This window comes from Octopus sinensis, linkage group LG3, assembly GCF_006345805.1.
Source record: "Octopus sinensis linkage group LG3, ASM634580v1, whole genome shotgun sequence".
Lineage (NCBI taxonomy): Eukaryota > Metazoa > Mollusca > Cephalopoda > Octopoda > Octopodidae > Octopus > Octopus sinensis.
The window spans coordinates 87,888,480-87,907,820 of record NC_042999.1 but is presented as its reverse complement, the minus strand read 5'-3'; positions in this window follow the sequence as shown (position 1 = coordinate 87,907,820).

Here is a 19,341-nt window from a genome sequence, read left to right as displayed (position 1 = left end):
AGATTTAACGTCTTGTCTATGTGCTAAAAGACAATATATTCTGATATATTTGACTTCGGTTGAAATGTGAGGTTTCTCATCGTAAAAACTCTATAAAAATATAATTGCTGAAAACTAATAAGTCTCAGTGGCTTATGACTTTTAGGTATTATCAGTTTTGCTATCAGTTTGTTTCAAAGTGTTATCACAAAGTCCCCGGTTGTCTTATGATGTGAACGTACTATTCAAAGGAAAAGCGTATGCAGCTGGTTGCCAATTTACACAATCAGTCATCAAACAGACTTAAGGCTATTTATCCGTGTTCAATTATAGTCTGGGGTGTAACGTTGTAATTTTTACGACGTCTGAATTTTCTAATAACGCGCTTGCATTAAGTTTGGTGTGAAGATCTGCAAATTGGTACCATGTCCCGCGAATGCGAAAATTCTTTTGCTTAAAGGAAAATGTTTTTGAATGATACATGTATTCCAAAGCCAGTGGAATGCTGGTTCAAGATGATGGTTCCAAGTTGAGTAATCGTTAGCAAAAGGCCAGAAAAAATAAAAGACAAAAATAGTGTAATCATCAATGAAGAAACGAAACTGAACAAACTACGAGTTCTCTCGTGTGAGTGGAATCAGTTATAAAGTGATATTCTCCAAGATCTCCTGAATATGAATCTATTTTTACAAAGTTTGTCATCTATCTCTCGACACACAATCACTGCTGTGTATTGACCTGTTGTTTGAACTCTAGACATTTGATCATTGCGATGTATTGAGATGTCATGTGCTTCATTACAAGGCTAGCGACGAAGCGATTAGTCGCTCTAGAAGTATCGTTCTAGTGAAACTTGAGTATACGTCTAACATCCAAGGACAAAACAGCAGTCGTTGTCGTGGAAGGGCGCGTAGTAATCATGATCAAAGACAACGCAGTAAGTTCAGAGGGCAATAAAAAGCATACCCAATGTTATTTTTCTTCTCTTTTTCGACATCAAAGGCACCATTCACTGATTATTTTTCCCGACAGTAAGATAAATTTTGACTTTTACTGTGACGTTACGAAGTACTTGATTGATGTGCATCTCCAAAACTGTTATGATGCAACAGCTATTAGTCGTTAGATCATAACAACACGTCCGTTCACAAATTGCTAGCTCACGACGACGCAAATTTTTAATAAAATGCACAATGCCAGACGATTCACACCTTTCATATTTCACTCTATGTAAGTTAAATATTTGCCAAAATGAAACTGAAGTTCAAGAGGCACTATTCCAAGTCGGAAGAGGAATTTAAACCGAATTGTGGGTTGCAAGACTGCCTTCCAGAATAAAACTTTCACTGTACTTTAAAGTGTGTAAGACATGCTAGAATTGCTGTGTACATTCCCAAGAGTGCTAATTGGAAAGAGGTTGTGTTAGAATATAAATAATATAGTTATCATTATTTACTATAGTAGATATTCAAACTTATATAATCCCGGTCCAAGAACGCTCTGATAGGACCTCGTATTTGTTATTTATTTAGTTATTTAGTTTTGGCTATCGAAAGAATATAATGAAAATGGCTTCTATTACATATGAATTAAAACGAATGACATAAACCAGCTACATTAAAATATCTCCTAAAACCTCTACAGAATCTATATGTCACTAAAAAAAACAACACTTAAATCTAGCACAAACGTATATGCAAAGAACATATGGAATAATTTAGTAACAGATATCTGTAGGAAGATTTGATGATTATAACCAGAATGCGTTTAGTTATAGAAATTATAGAACTGCTTAAGCAGGCCTTACTCATGACTAAATAGTTGCATTTCACAGGTAAAACAATGTTTTAACAGTGTCTAAATTTATAGGAATAAAATTTAAACAATGTGATAATTGGTCATATAAAGAAATTTCTTTTTAGAATGCGATCTACTGAGCAAATAGAAATAATTTTTATATAAGCTTGTCTACAATTTCACCGCAATTTTTATATTTCTCAGACCTTTAGTAATACTCTGTATGTTAAGCCTCCCTTAAAAATAGTCGTTCAAGACTATGAAGAAATAAATTTTAAGATTATTTGTCTTCCTTTACTATGATTTCTATGATTAGAGACTATTGATGTATAGCTTAAGTTAATTAATAGTGAACATTAGTTTATGAAAAAGGCTTTAGTAATGAGTGAAATTCTAGAGAAATAAATATACCAGGACACCACACCAGAGTTTTGTATTAGGGTAAGTATAAATAAGTTGAGTCGGGATAATGTAATCTAAGTCGTTCAGTTAGAAGTTGTTATATGTATGTGTTGCAAGAAATTTATTATTGATATTAAAATATATACTAATTCTGATTCATACACTTGAAATATTGTCAGAACCTATAGATGTCTTAGTATTAAAAAATCGAAATATCGGTTGAATTTTTTGATAACACACACACATGACTCGCATAGTTATTCTTCTTATGTTTCCGCAGGTTCGAACGAGAATACGCTAAACGTTGTCGCGTACGTCACAAGAGAACATCTTCTTTAGAGTTTATATCAAAACATTACTTTTGGCGATAATCTGGCAAGATAAGTCAGCAAAATCTATTGCTGGTCCTCATGTTCCTATGTAGATGAGAGTTAAATCTTTAAAGAGGAGTAGTTATTCACCAACAGTGAACTGGATCAAAACAGAATGGTGTCCTATTATTGTGTATAATGTAATTTCTAATGATCCATGGACAGTAAGATCACTTCGCTTCAACAATTATAAGTCAGTTATACTATTATGTTTATTTAAAGTAAATCCAGCAAATGGAACCATATTTTAATGTTTCTTGCATAAAATGTGAAACAATAGCCAACATAAGCGAAAACCCATTAGTTTAGTAATTCCAACAAATAGCAACAAAACTAATATACTTGGTTTGATAAATAATTAACTTTCTATATGCTACGTTACTTTTCGTAGTTCACGCAACATCATTTCTGGCTCGAAACTCAAACTTGTCTGGATACACACTGTTATAAAGAGAGTAAGACAGGTGTTTATTTTCTTCGCGTAGAAGAGCTGTGTAGAAATGCAATCCATGCTCCTTAAATACAATGGTGATGTTAAGAACCTCGGAAAGAAAGAAAATTAACTAGGTTGCGCGTTCCTTGTTTTTCAAGAACACTAGTTTTGGTATGTAATGCTTACTTTTACAACCTAGGTGGTAGCACAATTGATACTGTAAACTAAGAAAATACGCGTAACCGTGCAGTCCTTAGACATGGAAATACAAATTAGTTATATACAATTATTGCCACAGAAAGAAAGTAAACTTTCTTGTACATGTGAGTCAAATTTGAAAACACTTTTTGTTTAACCTTTCAATACATGGACTATTTATTGCTGAATTTAAATGTGAATAACCATTTTTGTTTTGTTTTTTCGCCCTGTACAGAAATGCCAATTTACTAATCACGCAAATATTTCTTAAGATGCACTTAAGACATCTAAACTTAAACAATAATGGTGGTTTTAGCTAAAACCTAAAGGCATTACGATATTTCCCTTCCTATCTTTAGTTCTGTGTTCAATTCTTTTCTGGTTTAATATACCGCAATAAGGCTAACTGACGAACTATAGAGTGCTTGTTTCATGGTGTCTTAAATAATTGGTATATGGCATTATTGCATTCAGATTCTGTCTGAATAAATTCCGAATCTCATCCTTCACGAGCTGATAAAATGAATAATTGTAATATACTTGGAAAGCATCCCTGAAATAGAAGGTTTTCTAGGAAGTAACCAGACGTATTCTACATTCTAATTCACAAAAGATGCCGTTCACATGACTAACAATAAATTAGTCAGATTATTATTATTGCTTATGAAAGGAAACAATAAAATGAACATTACATACATAATATTGAATAGATGCAATTTAAAAATTACTGAAATTTATTGGAGAATAATAAATACCAGCATATCCGTAGCTAAAAGGGTCTTTTTTATTTACATAATGGCTCAATACACAAGGCATTTTAAATAAATTTAACGGCAAATTAATAAAAAATCACGATCTTCTGAATGTCAAAACCAGTTTGAATTTGAGAAGCCAAATAAAAATAAACCATAACTATCAATTAAAGACAATAGAGTTTACCGGTAGAAACATTTTAATGCTAATGATATTCAAGTCGTGGATATGAATGAATTATTATCGCTACATCTTCACATTTCTTTAACATTGTTATAAAGAGCTTGTTTTAGATATTCAAACTCAACTTGTTTGCTGGAAGATACCTCACATTGATTAAATAGAAGCGAATAATCATTTATACTTGCTGCAGTTGTTGCAATAGTTAAGAAAACAATCGTTTGTACATTAAACATATATGTGTATGAATACGCGCGCATACGCATTAGTGTGTGTATATGCGTTACTCCATCTATGTATACATGCATCATTATTTCATATGTATATATGCAAACATACACACACACACACACACACATATATATATATATATAAATAACAATAGGGTAATAAGAAATTATTATTACCAGTGGTCTAGCACCCAAAAACTTAGTTATTTGACTATATATTATTCACATAGAAATACATCAAGAGGCTTCCAAATAGGAAAGCCTAGTGCTAGAAAGAGCAGTAGAAATTATCCTTAATAATTGGTGGTTTGAGTTTTCTACCGCTCTTTCTAGCACAAGGCTTTCCTATTTGGAAGCCTCTTGATGTATTTCTTTCTCTCTCTCTTTCTCTCTCTCTCTCTCTCTCTATCTATCTATCTATCTATCTATCTGTCTATATATATATATATATATATATATATATATATATATATTACTAGTTTCATCTCAAGGGCTGCAGCCATTCTGCAATACCAAAGTATGCTTTGCTACACTTTTATTACTTGAAACTTCTGATGTGTAACATTTGGTGAATGATAAAGTTTGATTTTGCTGCCCTTCGGCTGCGTTCCCTGCAGCGAAGTAAGTTCATGCAGAACTCCTAACAGGACGGGCACCAGTTTCATTTCGAAGATGGCTACATTCGCCACATGCTGGTCTTTCAGGCGTTTTGGGATGGTGTTGAAAAGATGAGAGCCCTTCAAACACAAGATGTTGCAGTATCTGGTCCTATGTTCTGATGGCAATATTGGGCTTTTGGCACTATGCCGTGGTTTCTCGTTCTGTTGTAACTGTAATTTTCAATGGCAATGTTTGGTAGTGTCCTCCCAGGATTTTCCAGACATATATCACTCCTATATTCCTGCCTAGGAAGCTTCTCTCTGCAGCTGACATGTCTCATTGAGACGTTCTTCCTCGTGTAGCTTCGCCGGATTCCGCCGTCAATTTTTACACTATGTGGGTAGCAGTGGTCTAAACGACTGAGATCAAACGTCCTCCAGATGACCATCATGTTGTCTTTTTTTCTGTTTCTGAAAGTTCTAAGGTTTCATCCGGCCAGCCGCCTGCATTATATTACCAACTTAGTAATGTGCATCTGGAAAGACGCATCACTACTCTATGTCAGTGCCCAGGGATTTTGATTCAGGGATTGCAATCACTGGGCCAGCTACCTTCCAAGTCTTATGATGTTATCAGGCTCATGTATGCAAACTTGGTCAAGGGATGCACTTCGACGCTTGGTGGTTAAAAGATGTTGCCGAACGGATATGATGTGGCATTCAAAGGCATTTTGGATCGATTTTAAGCCTCTGCTTGTTTACGTTTTAGGTAAAGACGGTCTACGTCACAGTTTATGTGGAAATTATGTGTGCTCGTAAGTATTTTTCAGGTTTTCACAGCTCGAATGTTTGTATTAGTACTGGTACTGTAAACACATTGTTGGCCACTGTTTTATTAAATGCAGAGTGTTATGAGGTCCAAATTTTCTTTATTCGGCTGTAATATTCTTTAGTGACACCCGATGTGTTACAGGTGCCATTGTAAAATATATTTTCATCCACCCCCTAGTCAACTATAACATTCTTCGTCAGGTACAGGGGAAACAGTCAAATTATTGATGGAAATGTTACTATATGGTTTATAATCTTCTTCATTTTCACAACCATATAACAACATTTATCCTAAACAAACTCCAACCCTACAGCCTTTGAAAATGTTGTAACTTGGTCAAGGCTCTTTTTCATCTCATGCATATTCTTTGCATAAAGTTTTAAGCCAATCCACAAAGAAACAGTGTGTAATTTTGGTATTTCTGTTTCCTTGTGAACCAGTAATATATCCTTCAGACGTCCTTAACATGAATGACAAGGGGTTTACAGAAAGTATAAACAACATCACAGAGAGGCTGTATATGTATATATGCATGCATGCATGTATGTATGTATGTATGTATATATGTATGTATGTATGTATCTATCTATCTATCTATATCTATATCTATATATATATATATATATATATATATATATATACCTGTCTGTCTGTCAGTCTGTCTATCTGTAAATTGTCGTGGTAAGGGAGAAAAGGCGACACTAATGTCATGTTTCATGTTCTTTGCATATGCTGTAAGGAATTTCTCATATTATTCATGCAAATAATCGAATGTATGTAACGTATTATGGTCCACTAAAAGCAATCAATGATCAGGTAGTGTTGTTAAATCAGGCTGCACCTTATGTCACTCACCAAAAAAAGGGGCGATTTATCCTGTCGACCTTACCTGCAATTTCTCTCCAGCGAATTTTTCTCAAGAAGATTTTCGTCGAACTTTCATTGTGATAGAAGACTCATGCACAACTTGCAACGCAGTGCATGGGACCTCAGCCCGCGTAGTTGCGAAGCAACTTCATAATCATACAGCTATGCATGCGCCTAATCAATAAGGATTTATTTTAACTTCCAAATCATTGATGGTAAGTGCCCGAATTCTATACTATAGTAATGTTCCAAACATTGATCTCTTGACTGAGCTGTCTATCTAGCAAAATGCATCTAGTTATATATTGTTGAGCATATTTATTGAAAAAAGTTAACACTTTGCATGTTCGCTCATCCTGTACGATGGTGTAGCCAAATTTCTTTTAAATTATTTCTTACCGTTTTAATAAAAGAAAGACTCATACAATAATACTATCTTGGACGACATTCTACCTGAAAATCAAAAGCGGATGTTCATGACTGGAATATATTTCTCTTTATAGATCTTCTCGGACAAGAACAGATTCAGTTAGCAAGCGTTAATACGTTAGCACTATTGGTTTCGGTATATAAGCGTTTTGATGTATAATAAGTATTTCATTACATTGCAAAATTTATTTCATGTTCTCTCATCCACTTAAGTTCATCCTCTCATAGTTCGGTTTTTGTAGCGTCTGTCACCAACAAGCTAAATGAATTCAGTAAGAATAAAAGAAAATAAAAAAAAAACATACGTAGTTCATTTCACATTTTATTTTCATTCAAACTTTGCATCATTCTGTATACAATTCAAATAAACCCTTTTTCTGAGGGTCGGAAGCGTGGTTAGGAATTGACCAGTTTTCTGGCTATACAAACAAAGTTAAACTAGAGTGGGAGACTAGAAGGGAAGAAAGTGCTTTTCAATTGATATACTAGAAATAATGTCATATTGACAACGGATGAATGTTAATGTAAACCGTTTAATTGATCAATGTAAATGATTCATGAAATGAATTAATCACGTGCTCTCTGGTAAGCATATTTACAGCCTGCCTTAAGTATATTTATTTGGGTCTCTATGAACTTCAGCTGTAAGATTAAGCTTATGTGTTCGCAGAAACACAAAAACTTACACACCGACGCACTTGTATATATACATATATACATACAGATACGCAGATGCACGCACACACACTCACACACACACCTCACGTACACACACATGCACACACACACACACATACACATATATATATTTACATACATATATTATACATGTGTGCGCGTGTGTGTGTGTTTATATGTAGCTATGTTGGTATTATTTATCTCTCTCTTTCTCTCTCTATATATATATATATATATATATATATAATATTTTACCGATTTCAGCCAAAGGTCAGGGCCATGCTGGAGCACCGCCTTTCAGTGTTTTGGGTCTTACTTCTATACTGATTTTGGTGAAGAAGCGATTTGGACGGAGCTGCTCCTCTTTGTTCCTCCTGCTGCATTCTGGGTTGGTCTGAGATTTCAGATAGAAATTTGTCCAGGTGCTTTTGAAGGTTTCTACATCTACACCTCGCAAATCTCTGATACTGTTTGGCAGGATGTTAAAAATGTGTGGTCCCCTGAAACCCAAGCTGTTGCAGTAGTGGGTACTAATCCGAGATGAAGAAGACAATGTCTCTAGTATTATGCAGTGCCGTCCAGTTCGGTGGTTGGTATAGCTTTTAATTACTATGTTGGGAGCTAGACGTTCCAGAATCTTTCATATGTATATTACTTGCATAACTTTCTCGCCTTCTCTCCAGGGAGCAGAGCTTCAGTTCTTGTAGTCTCTCCCAGTAGCTCATCTCTTTCACCGAGTCAATCTTCTTTGCGTAATGGCGCTGGGTTGCTGAAGTTCCGCCACCAAATATATTTATAGGGGGATAAGTAAAAAAAGGGAGTGATACACGCACTAATAAAAAGAGAGAGAGATAGAGAGGGATAGAGAAAGTATGTGAATCCTCCATCAGTTTTCACAAAGATTATTCCAGTTCTATCAACTGAGTAGTATACTCATTGAAATATAGTATAAATGCATTTGATGCATCTAGTTTATTGTAATGTTCCGGCAAAATTAGCATGATTCAGGGTGTTACAAGACTGGCTGTTAGATTTATGGTGAGACGTTTCAGTAATTTTAGGTATGAATTTTAGCTGAACAATTTATAGACAGCACAGAGAACTTCTTTTAAAATTCGGGTTTAATCGCAACCCAGATTGTTATTTATCATAAATGTTAATACAATCATTTGCAGCCCAAACTATCAGATCATTCCATAAATAATATCCGAAATATCATATATGTAATTTCTATCAAAGTTTTACAATATTCTAAAATGTCAAATCGTAATGATTGAATTTAGAAACCTTTAACGTAATATAATTTCTTTTTACAGAATAATCTACCTGAATTAATTTTTAATATAAACCCCACAAAAACAAGGCAGATAATGCTTCATGAGTTGAAAAAGAGTAAGAATGCAGCAGATGCAACCCAAAATATTCATGTTGTTTATGAGTGCTTGAACGAAAGTAGTTGCAGAAAATAGCTTCCAAAGTTCAAAAATGATGATTTCTGCTTAAGCGAGAGGCCATGAACAGAACGCCCTGTTGAATTTGATGATGAACTTCTTTTCTCAGAGCTTGAGAAGGATAATGCTGTGTCAGTTGAAGAGATGGTAAGCAAGCTCAATTCATAATGAATAAGTCCTGGGGCCGAAGTTTTCGACTAAAACCCTCTAAGGCGGTACTCCAGCATGGCCACAGTCAACTGACTGAAACTTGTAAAAGAATAAAAGAATGTATATGTATGCACGTATATATGTATATATTTATGTATGTATATTCGTGTATATGTGTATGTATATACATATACAATGTATGTATATGTATACACAGGTATATAATATATCAATATATATGTAAAAATATATTTATATAAAGGGTGTTCAGGATGAATTTTACAGTTTGCATAAAAGGAAAAGAAAACACAATATCCAGTTCATAAATATATGTATTTAAAAACATCAAAATTGTGGGTAAAAGCGGTCTGTGTTTTCCTCAACTGTGTCCCACATATATTACTCCAAGGAATTACAATCGAGGGACACTGGAGGCCAGTGATCGTAGAAAATATCCGACAACCTCTTGTGACTCTTTCCGGAGGTTTGCAAGGAGCCGAATTTTGCTGCTACACATATGTCCTCCTAGGAGTAACTCCTCTCCAGCCAGAATCTTCAATAGCTTCACACATTCGTCTGAATTGAGCCTAGGCCCTGTTCAAAGGTGTGGGGATAGATTCAAATGTGCCAATACAGTCCACTGATATATATGAAGCTCTTTCTGACAAAAATAGACACCAAAATTTAGCCCTAATATTTTTATTCATTATATAGATTAAAAAGATAAATAAATTTAAAAAATAACTCATATGCAATATAAAAAATATTAACAGGTATTTCAAATTGTAAATGCATGTCCTATGATAGACGTCTTTTAGGAGCTTAATTTTGAAATTCTGAAGAATCTTCGCACCCAAACCATTAAGTATTGATATCTAGTAGTACCATAATGATTAAGCCAGCCAAAGTTCCTCTAATTGATACCGCCTCTGAAGTTATTCGTTTGATATTTTCCTATAATTGATTTGAGAGCGAACAAACCAACTGAAATGTTTTAATCGGTTTCATTTGTACAAACATACATTCACGAACTGTTGTTCTATTACAAAAACACACATACACTTACAAACATGCAAGCACATATAAAGTGTATATGTTATGTATATATATTTTACTATTTTTATTTTTAAATTTCTCAACGAAAGAGAAAAACATCTGGTTCTAACCCCAAAACGAGATTCTTCCATCACATTTGTATATTTTCTCATTTACTTCCCGCTTTTGGGAGGTTTAACTGGGTTTACAGTTCTTTTAGCTTCTCTCTTCAATGCAACAGATGAACTTCTCCCTATAGCTCATCTGTTGCATTAAAACAATGCTCCTGTCAGAGTATTGAACTATCTGGTGATTTGCTGTTAGTTTGACGCCATATGGTAACCATAACTGAGAGTAGTAGACGAGAAACCTGAAAACAAATGTATACCACAGCGCTAACATGGTTTCCTAGTTTTCTTATAAATAATCTCTTATACACCAGCCACATGCACATTGTTGCTGTCTTAGTGATATGTATTTGGAATAAGGCATCATTACTGCAGTGGATTATGCACCGTTTGTAGCTTTGGGGTTGCAATAACCCCTATACATGTGGGCTGATAACGGGGAGCTTCAAATTTTCATCATTGAACTGCACGTTGATTTTTTCAGTCCACTTATATATTGCGATCATGTGTATCTGGAGTTTTTGCCTTATCATTCTTGCCTTATCTGTGTATCTGGAGTTTTTGCCTTATCATATGACCGAGGAACTGTACTTGTCTAAGAGAGCCACCACAATCACTAGTGGTGTTAATGAAGTTCTTTGAGAGACTCTGTATTGAGCTGAGGTCTCCTTGGGGATAGCAGCGTTGACTGCAAATAACTTGCTTTACCCACTAAAAAGTTATGAAACTCACTCCGAGTTTTCTAACAATTTGGAGGTCACACACCTGGCAAGCCATCAGAGCCCATTGCTGAGTTCGAGTTCACCTCACCAGTGGCTGATATTCCATCCTCCTCTTTCAATTGCGATGTAATCGATACTTGCCTCTTCCTTGTGTAAAGGTGAAGCGTTGAATTCGTCGGGCTTATATGCATATTACTAAGAAGAAACTTGATAACGGTGGAATTGTTTCATTAGAATTTCACTTGTCTTTTGGATGTTTGCATCCAGTAAACCAGTTTCTTCGAACAGTGGCCCTATCTTGTAACGCACCGTAGAGGATTCTTTCGCAAATATGTAGAAAGTTTTGGGATTTGTGTTTTAAATTTTCTCCCTCAAATGTTTTGGGATTTGATTTTTAAATGTCCTCCCTCAAACACTTCAAAACGCCACAATAGAACTCTTCATTGACAGTCCCAATCTTCGAAGCACAATACCACATCTCCGGGTGTGACGCCCTTGGCAAGTCTTCCAGATTGCTCGTGGTCTTCCAGGGACGTTCTTCCGCTTTTGAAGCACCCATCTCACTTGAAACATTGCGTATGCCCCATGCCTCTTCGCCTTAAGCTTGCCAAGCATGCTCAATATCCTTATAGAAACCTCTCCAAGTTCAGCGCGAAATTTTACGTTGACTTTGTTTCTGTCCATGACATAATCGTAGACTACAGCATACACGTGATCAGAGAAACACGAATTTCACGACTTGCGAAGTAAATGCACTATGACACTCGATACACTGCCTTAGGAAGATCACTGCTAGCTCTCACTGCGCACACAACCGTGTGTTACGATGTATTGGCGCGCTACAAAACCAGTCCGGGAACTTATTTATACCAACTCGTATATGTGTGTGTGTGTTTGTGTGTGCATTCATAAATATTCATGTATGTATGAGTATATATATATTCCTTGCAACTACATTTTATGCCATTGCATAGATAACTTCTCTGTTCGCATATAATTATACCTCTGTATCTCTGTCTTTCACTTTTTCCTGGGTATTCTAGATATAAAAGGCTTGTCCTGAAGTATTTTCTATTTTTGATAGCAAGCAATATCCACTTTCTTCGCGGAAATAAGCTAATATGTGCAGAAGGGATGAGTATTTTCATATTTCAAACAGGAAACATGTGAGTAAACATACATGCTAAAATGAATATATTCTAAATTGCTCTTCGCAACAAACTGTAATAAATACAAGGTATCTTAAAGCAACAAATATATGGATATAAATGAACTCTTGAAGCTGGATATAATAATTCAGAGAAGCTATATTTTGACAAGAAACCCGAGTCACATTACACAATTTTGCATGTTTTACATCTTTGAAGGAGAGAAATAAATTTCAAAGAAGCGAATGAATCTACTTTGGCACATTCCCAGCCGTGTGACAGTTTACAGAGGTTGGAGAAAAATAGTTTGAGGAATGGGTGAAATCAAACAAGTATAAAATGATATGAGAAGAATGATGTTTTATAGGAGGGAACGAGGGGTGGAAATATGGGTGGATGACTGCGTTTTCAGACAAGAAAGAAGAAAGAAGGCTGAGAAGAAGGAAATAAAATTAGATTATAGGGAAATGAAAATGGGAAGTTGTTTTCCATCGGAAAACAGAATTAACAGCAAGATAAAAAGAAATAAATTCGGAAACAGAGTTTTGTATCTAGGTTCGTTGCCAAGATTAGAGTTTTAGTACCGTCTCAGTCAATATGATGGAGAGAATCAGCCCATTTTTCATTAGTGGTCAATGAGCAAAGTGCTATTATCTTCAATGCAGTTACTATTTGCGCACTACTGATAATAATCACAGTTACAGTAAGACCAAACAATACTTAACATTCGAGTCGCGACGAAACCGAATTATATTGATAGAAATGGAAACAGGAAAAAATGTCGGAAAAATTAATAACTCTGTTAATGGGGCCCACACTGTGGTCCTATAAAACTAGAAGTGTCAAGGGTTACACAGCGATACTATCAATAATGGCATCAGCAAAAATCTATAAAAGCTAAAATATAAACAATTGCTGCTAAATAAATATTTTAACGATAGCTTAGCAGACATCATGTTGACAGAATAAGTGATGTGAGTAACAATAATAGCAATAAAAATGAAATGGTTTTTTTATGCATACAGGGATGTTTTCTTTCTTTCTTTTAAATACAAGAAAAAAGAACAATACTACTAATAAGGTATGTTTAAAAATGTATTCTCAACGACTGTGAAAACAAAAACAGAAAACGAAAAGGGAGAGAAAAGAGGGGGTTTGAAACTGGAACATAAATATCAAAGAAGCGCAGATGAGAGAGTATAAAAGTGTAGTGAATTACCAGGATATGTTAGCTGAATAAATCTGTTATAATCGACGTGCATTGAATAGATGCTTTCTGTGTATGTAGATTGATAATAGCGTGGAAACCTCTTTGCAAACATAGATAACGCACAATTTCATATATATATATATATATATATATATATATATATATATATATATATGCGTATGGCTAATGTTGTGATTAAGTAGTCTTTGTGACATTAGTAAATACAGATATGGCTACTTGATATGAGGAAATGTCATTAGAGCGGTCTCCTGTTTACAATATAGTTTGATATAGTTATCGATTGAAATAGCGGCCAGTTTATTAAATGATATCTTACCAGTTTACGTACCGCTGTTGTCAGATGACGAGAGAAGAGTAAAAGTGGCCATATCAGCGTGGGCAGATGAATACAAGGAAAATATGCAGAGAACAGATCTGTGTGGGGTGGTGGGGGCGATATTTACAATTAACAGTCGACAAAAGTTCTCCGGACGTGTAAATAGATATCATATGACTGTTGCGTAAAATGCACAAAGTTCCGTTTAGAGGACAGCTTGTATGTGTGTGGATTCTTTAATATTGATATAAACATTTTCTCAGAGAGAAAGGAAATGACATTATATATATCGATGTAGGAACTTGATATAGCAACAAACTCTTCTTGCAGCTTTTGTTTTCAAATCTCCGTTTCAGTTGGGATATTGCTATCGCTAATTATGTTTCTTGAATTTTTTAAAGGGTAAATCCTTCAAGTATCTTTATAGATTGATTGTAGACAGCAGCGGTTCAAATCATATTTAGTTTAATGCTATGCTTTTTAGACAAAATCGGGATTCTTGTGGCTAACGTCAATTTGTTTAAAGTCATGGCAGTATCATTGAGAAAGCTATCCGACATCATTCAGAAAAATGTTCTTTCCCAGATTCAGTAATTGATTTGGATTGTTCACCGTTTACGCTTCTTAATACCAGAAGGCTAGATGACTTCTCATACATAAAAATACTACAAAGAACACAAGTCATACACGTCTTAGTAAATAAATAGAATGATATCGTTGGTCTCTAAATCTTTGAATGTCTAGTGTCACCTTTGATCCTTTTCCCAAGTTCAAGAATCACATAAAATTGAGTATGGGCAATCGCAACAACTTCGGCAGCAAGCTCACGTCTACACATTACGGTTCAAGTCATAAGACGCTGATTTTAACTGTCTTTCTATCTGCTACTTCACATACTTCTGCTATTATTTCAGCTACAAATATGGATGAATATAATTCCTATGACTGCTACCTTCTGTTACTTAGTCGCAAAGAAATATCTGTTAATTAATCATTGATATAAGTAATGTAATCATTTTCATCCAAATATTTTCTCTCGGGTGGTCAGTTATAGTGAGATACAGTTTGAAGTATACATCAAGCACAACACTTACCATTCATCCTTAATATCTTATCATATCGAGTCGCTTTTCTCAGTAGGGTATTACTAGGTAAAATTTACAATACTATATGGCTTCCAGTGGGCATAGATATTAACTAGATATTAAATCCGCCCTATCGAAATACTTTGAAATAACTTCCACATCAAGAAAAATGAACAGTTTTGATACACTTTTTTTTACTACACGTCAATATAATACATAAATGACTTAATACGTAATATAATACATCAACTGACATGACATTTACAGTTATAAATGCATCTTTAGTGCTCAGCAGAAATTTTAAAACCCATCTTCAAGCTGTTCTTGAGTATCCGCTGTTATCCTCAATGCAAATCAGTTCCGAAATTTTTGTAATATGTGTTAGTTTAACCAATTTCTTGACTGAATTAATTGTGACAATTCGTTCACTGCGCTTATTTCGGAAATTTTTCTCTACATTATGGTAGTGGTAAAATAATGCTGTACGAAAAAGCATTGTAAAGAGCTAAGTGCTAGCCATCAGGTTCTTAAATAATGCATTCTATTGTCCAGAATGAAAAACCGGGAAATATTAATAAAATGTCAGAATGTCTAACTCACCGTTCAGAATTATAATGTCCTATATTTGTAGTTGAAGTGGAAGCAAACAGAACTGAACAAGGTTTGAGCCGTGGTTGAGAAGTAATCTTCTGTCGATGTATCTTCTTTCATAAATTTGACTGCATTGAATATATCTAATTCACTATATTTTGAAATTATATTCACATACGTATATTTAGTTAAATTATACTTAAATGAACTTTACCTTAGGTATTGCTAATTCTTATATATTTTATTTTGACATTAAAATTTAGAATTCAGAAATCAATATTAACATTGCCATTATTGCTGTTTTCGTTGTTGTATTCTGTACTGTTGTTCTGGAGTCGGAGAGTTAGCACTACAACTAAAGCGATTGTTTAAATACCACAGTTTATTTTTATATGTATCGTATCATCCTTCAATCTCCTAAGTTTTAATAGCGCTGTAATTTATTTATTTATTTATTTATTTTTATTTTTGCTTTTTATCAGTCTGGAGGCATTTCAACCGATTAATGCACTCCTTTTCCAAATTGTGAATTACGAATATCTGAAAAAAATAATTTTTAATTTTATTTCTGTGGTTAAACATTTTGTTTGTTTCAGTCATTAGACTGCAGTCAAGTAGGAACACGGCCTTGAAGAAGTACTTCATTCTTTTTTAGACCTGGTACTTATTCAATCGGAACCGCTAAGTTACGGTGGGGGAAAACACAGAAGCAAGGACACACACACTTACACACACAAACACACTCACACACACACACACACACACACACACACACACACACACACACACACAAATATACATATATATATATATATATATATATATATATATATATATATATATATATATATATATATACAACGAGATTCTTTCAGTTTCTGTTTACCAATTCCACTCACAATCTTCTGCTCGGCCAGAGGCTATAATAGAAGACATTCATCTAAGGTGTCGTGTAGTAGGACTGAACACGGAATCATGTAGTTGGGAATCAAACTTCTGAGGAATTACAACCGTGTTTCGTGGTCTGCTACTACAACTGCTCCTTTATAGGATCCAGTTAGCTCAAGACATCAGGAGGAACCACGTCCGGTTTCGGCCCCTACTCCTCTACCGTTTTGCTGTGGCGGGGCCCCCCTTTCAGAGGTGTCTTCAGCTCTGGTGTTGGGTGCATGTCTTCTTTCTTCTTCTTTCTTCTGCACCTATGAAACTGAGGGAGAAAAAAGTGTGTGACATATTGGTTCGTAAGCATGCGATTCTGTGATGAATTTCCTGGGAATAAAATAGTACTACTAACTTTTATATAATATACATCTCTCTCTCTCTCTCTCTCTATATATATATATATATATATATATATATATATATATATATATATTCATACATACATACACGAGGAGGTATCAAAATGATGCAGCACTAGTTATGTTTAATAAAAAATTATTTATTTACCTAAGCTTTAACTTCATTTCCTTTGAAAAAGTCACCTTGTGCAGCAATGCACCGGTTCCAGCATTTCTACCACTTTTGGAATCCAGTTTGGATCTGTAAGTTAGTCGAGGACCATCTACGATTCGTTCTGGACTTCGACAACGGTGTTAAAATTGTGACATTTGATCTACATTTTCATCTTTGGGAAGAGATGGAAGTCAACAGGTGCTAAATCCGGCGAATAGGGCGGATGCATGAAAATCAAAGGACAAGGGAAATACTAATATACTTAACATATGAGCCAAGAAATAATTATTAATTAAAATTTTCCCTGTGGCAGCGAGAAAAAGATGATTAACTTAATAAATAATTTTGTTCAAGAAAGGCAGTGGAGGGCAATAAACTTAAGTGAAAACTACAATGAACTTAAGAGTACAGTGACAATTACGACCATATGTTGGTCTTATGGACCTTCTCAGATGAGAGTTTATCGTGAGTTGTAACTGATGCACAGTTTTGCAATCGGGTTAATGCAATTGTATACCATTGTATTGTTATTCTGTATTTACTTTAATAACGCAAATTTCACACCCATATTTGTAGATTATTCAAAATTGTTCTGCCATGAAGTGCACCTTCGATATTAACATTATGTTATATTATATTAATTCAAAGGGAAGCTTAATATTGCTTTATAGTTTAGATCGCTTTTCTACACATGATGCTTTACAATAGTTTGCGGTGTTGAAATCACCTGTGGAATGGTTACTTGCAATTAAATATTTTTCATTTTCAGTTTGTTCTAATTATTTTTGTTCGTTTTTTCCAGTTCTGCTATAATCGAGCAGACCTAGAATCATAGCGGTTCCATTGATGATAAACACATATTCTGACATACCATACTCTAGAATGCCTATTCTCTGTAGTAATGGTCCTTTATTATTCTTGCTTACAAAACGCTTTTAAACGTTCTAGACCTCGTAAATATCGCCCAGTCAACTTCTTTCCTATAGTTAGCAATATTTGTACTTCTTTGAACAGTCAAATTCTTATTTTGCACCTTCCTCACTCGCTCCATGTTCTAATAAACAATATGGTTTGTGTACATCACCTTCTACGCCAAATCTTGTGACTGTTATTAAATTAACTGTTGGAATTTCTGGAAGGATCTTCAGTAGTTTTTCGTTTGTTTTTGTTTTTTTCTCTCGAACATTGCATTAACATTTTTAAATGACTAGTATTCTTTTACTTCGCTTCACCTGTTATTTCTCTCATTTAGTTTTTATTTATTAATGAACTTTCGGGTGGTATCATGTCTAACCTCATCATATTTACTAATGATATTTCTTTGTATTTTTGTTTGAATGATTTGTTCTATTATGTGAAGAAAGTTGGCTCTCCTAACCTATGTCCGATGATTATTCGACATATTAAGCTACTTTAAACTGCATTAATTACACTTCTTTCCATTAATGATTACAAAAACTCTGATGACACCTTCTTTCTATGGTGGATATAGTTCATGAGTCTTTTACCCTTTTAAGTGTATTTTCAAATGATCTTGTTCGGAATTATTATATTAGACCTATACCTCAGTCAGATATGACCTTTTCTTAATTTCTGTTAGTCATTCTTCATTTCTGTTAGTCATTCATTCACCTTTATATCGAATACTGTTGGTAGATAAAGGCTGGAACACTTGTTGATGTTCCTTCTTTACTTGATGGGACTCAAATGCGAGTTTTTAACAATTTTGGTCCTTCGGCAGCTAAACTTCAACCTATCACTCATTGTCGAGACATTGGGCCTTCATCACTGTTACATGGTCAATATTCTACCGTACATTTTCTCTCTTCTTTCTCCTGAGGTGAGATTATTAATCGACAGAAAATATATTTCTCTTAATTTTTGTCATTTCAACTCTTGTAGTAGTAGTAGTAGTAGTAGTAGTAGTAGTAGTAGTAGTAGTAGTAGTAGTAGTAGTGGAGGTGGTGGTGGTGGTGGTGGTGGTGGTGGTGATGGTAGTAGTAGTAGTAGTAGTAGTAGTAGTAGTAGTAGTAGTAGTAGTAGAAATAGTAGTAGTATATTTACTCAAATTTTGTTTTGATCGTTTTATGGTTTCTCTTTAAACTATTGCTTCCTTATCTTGTCATTCCTAACAAAATAGATAATTGCTTTAAGTCAGTTCTTTTTCTTTGTTCCCTTTTGACCATTTGCTTGCCACCTTCTGGCGACTGACTACCCTTCAGGAAGATGGCAGGTGTCATTTAAAGGGAGCTCTGGCTCGTATTTCTAGCTGGTCAGGCGA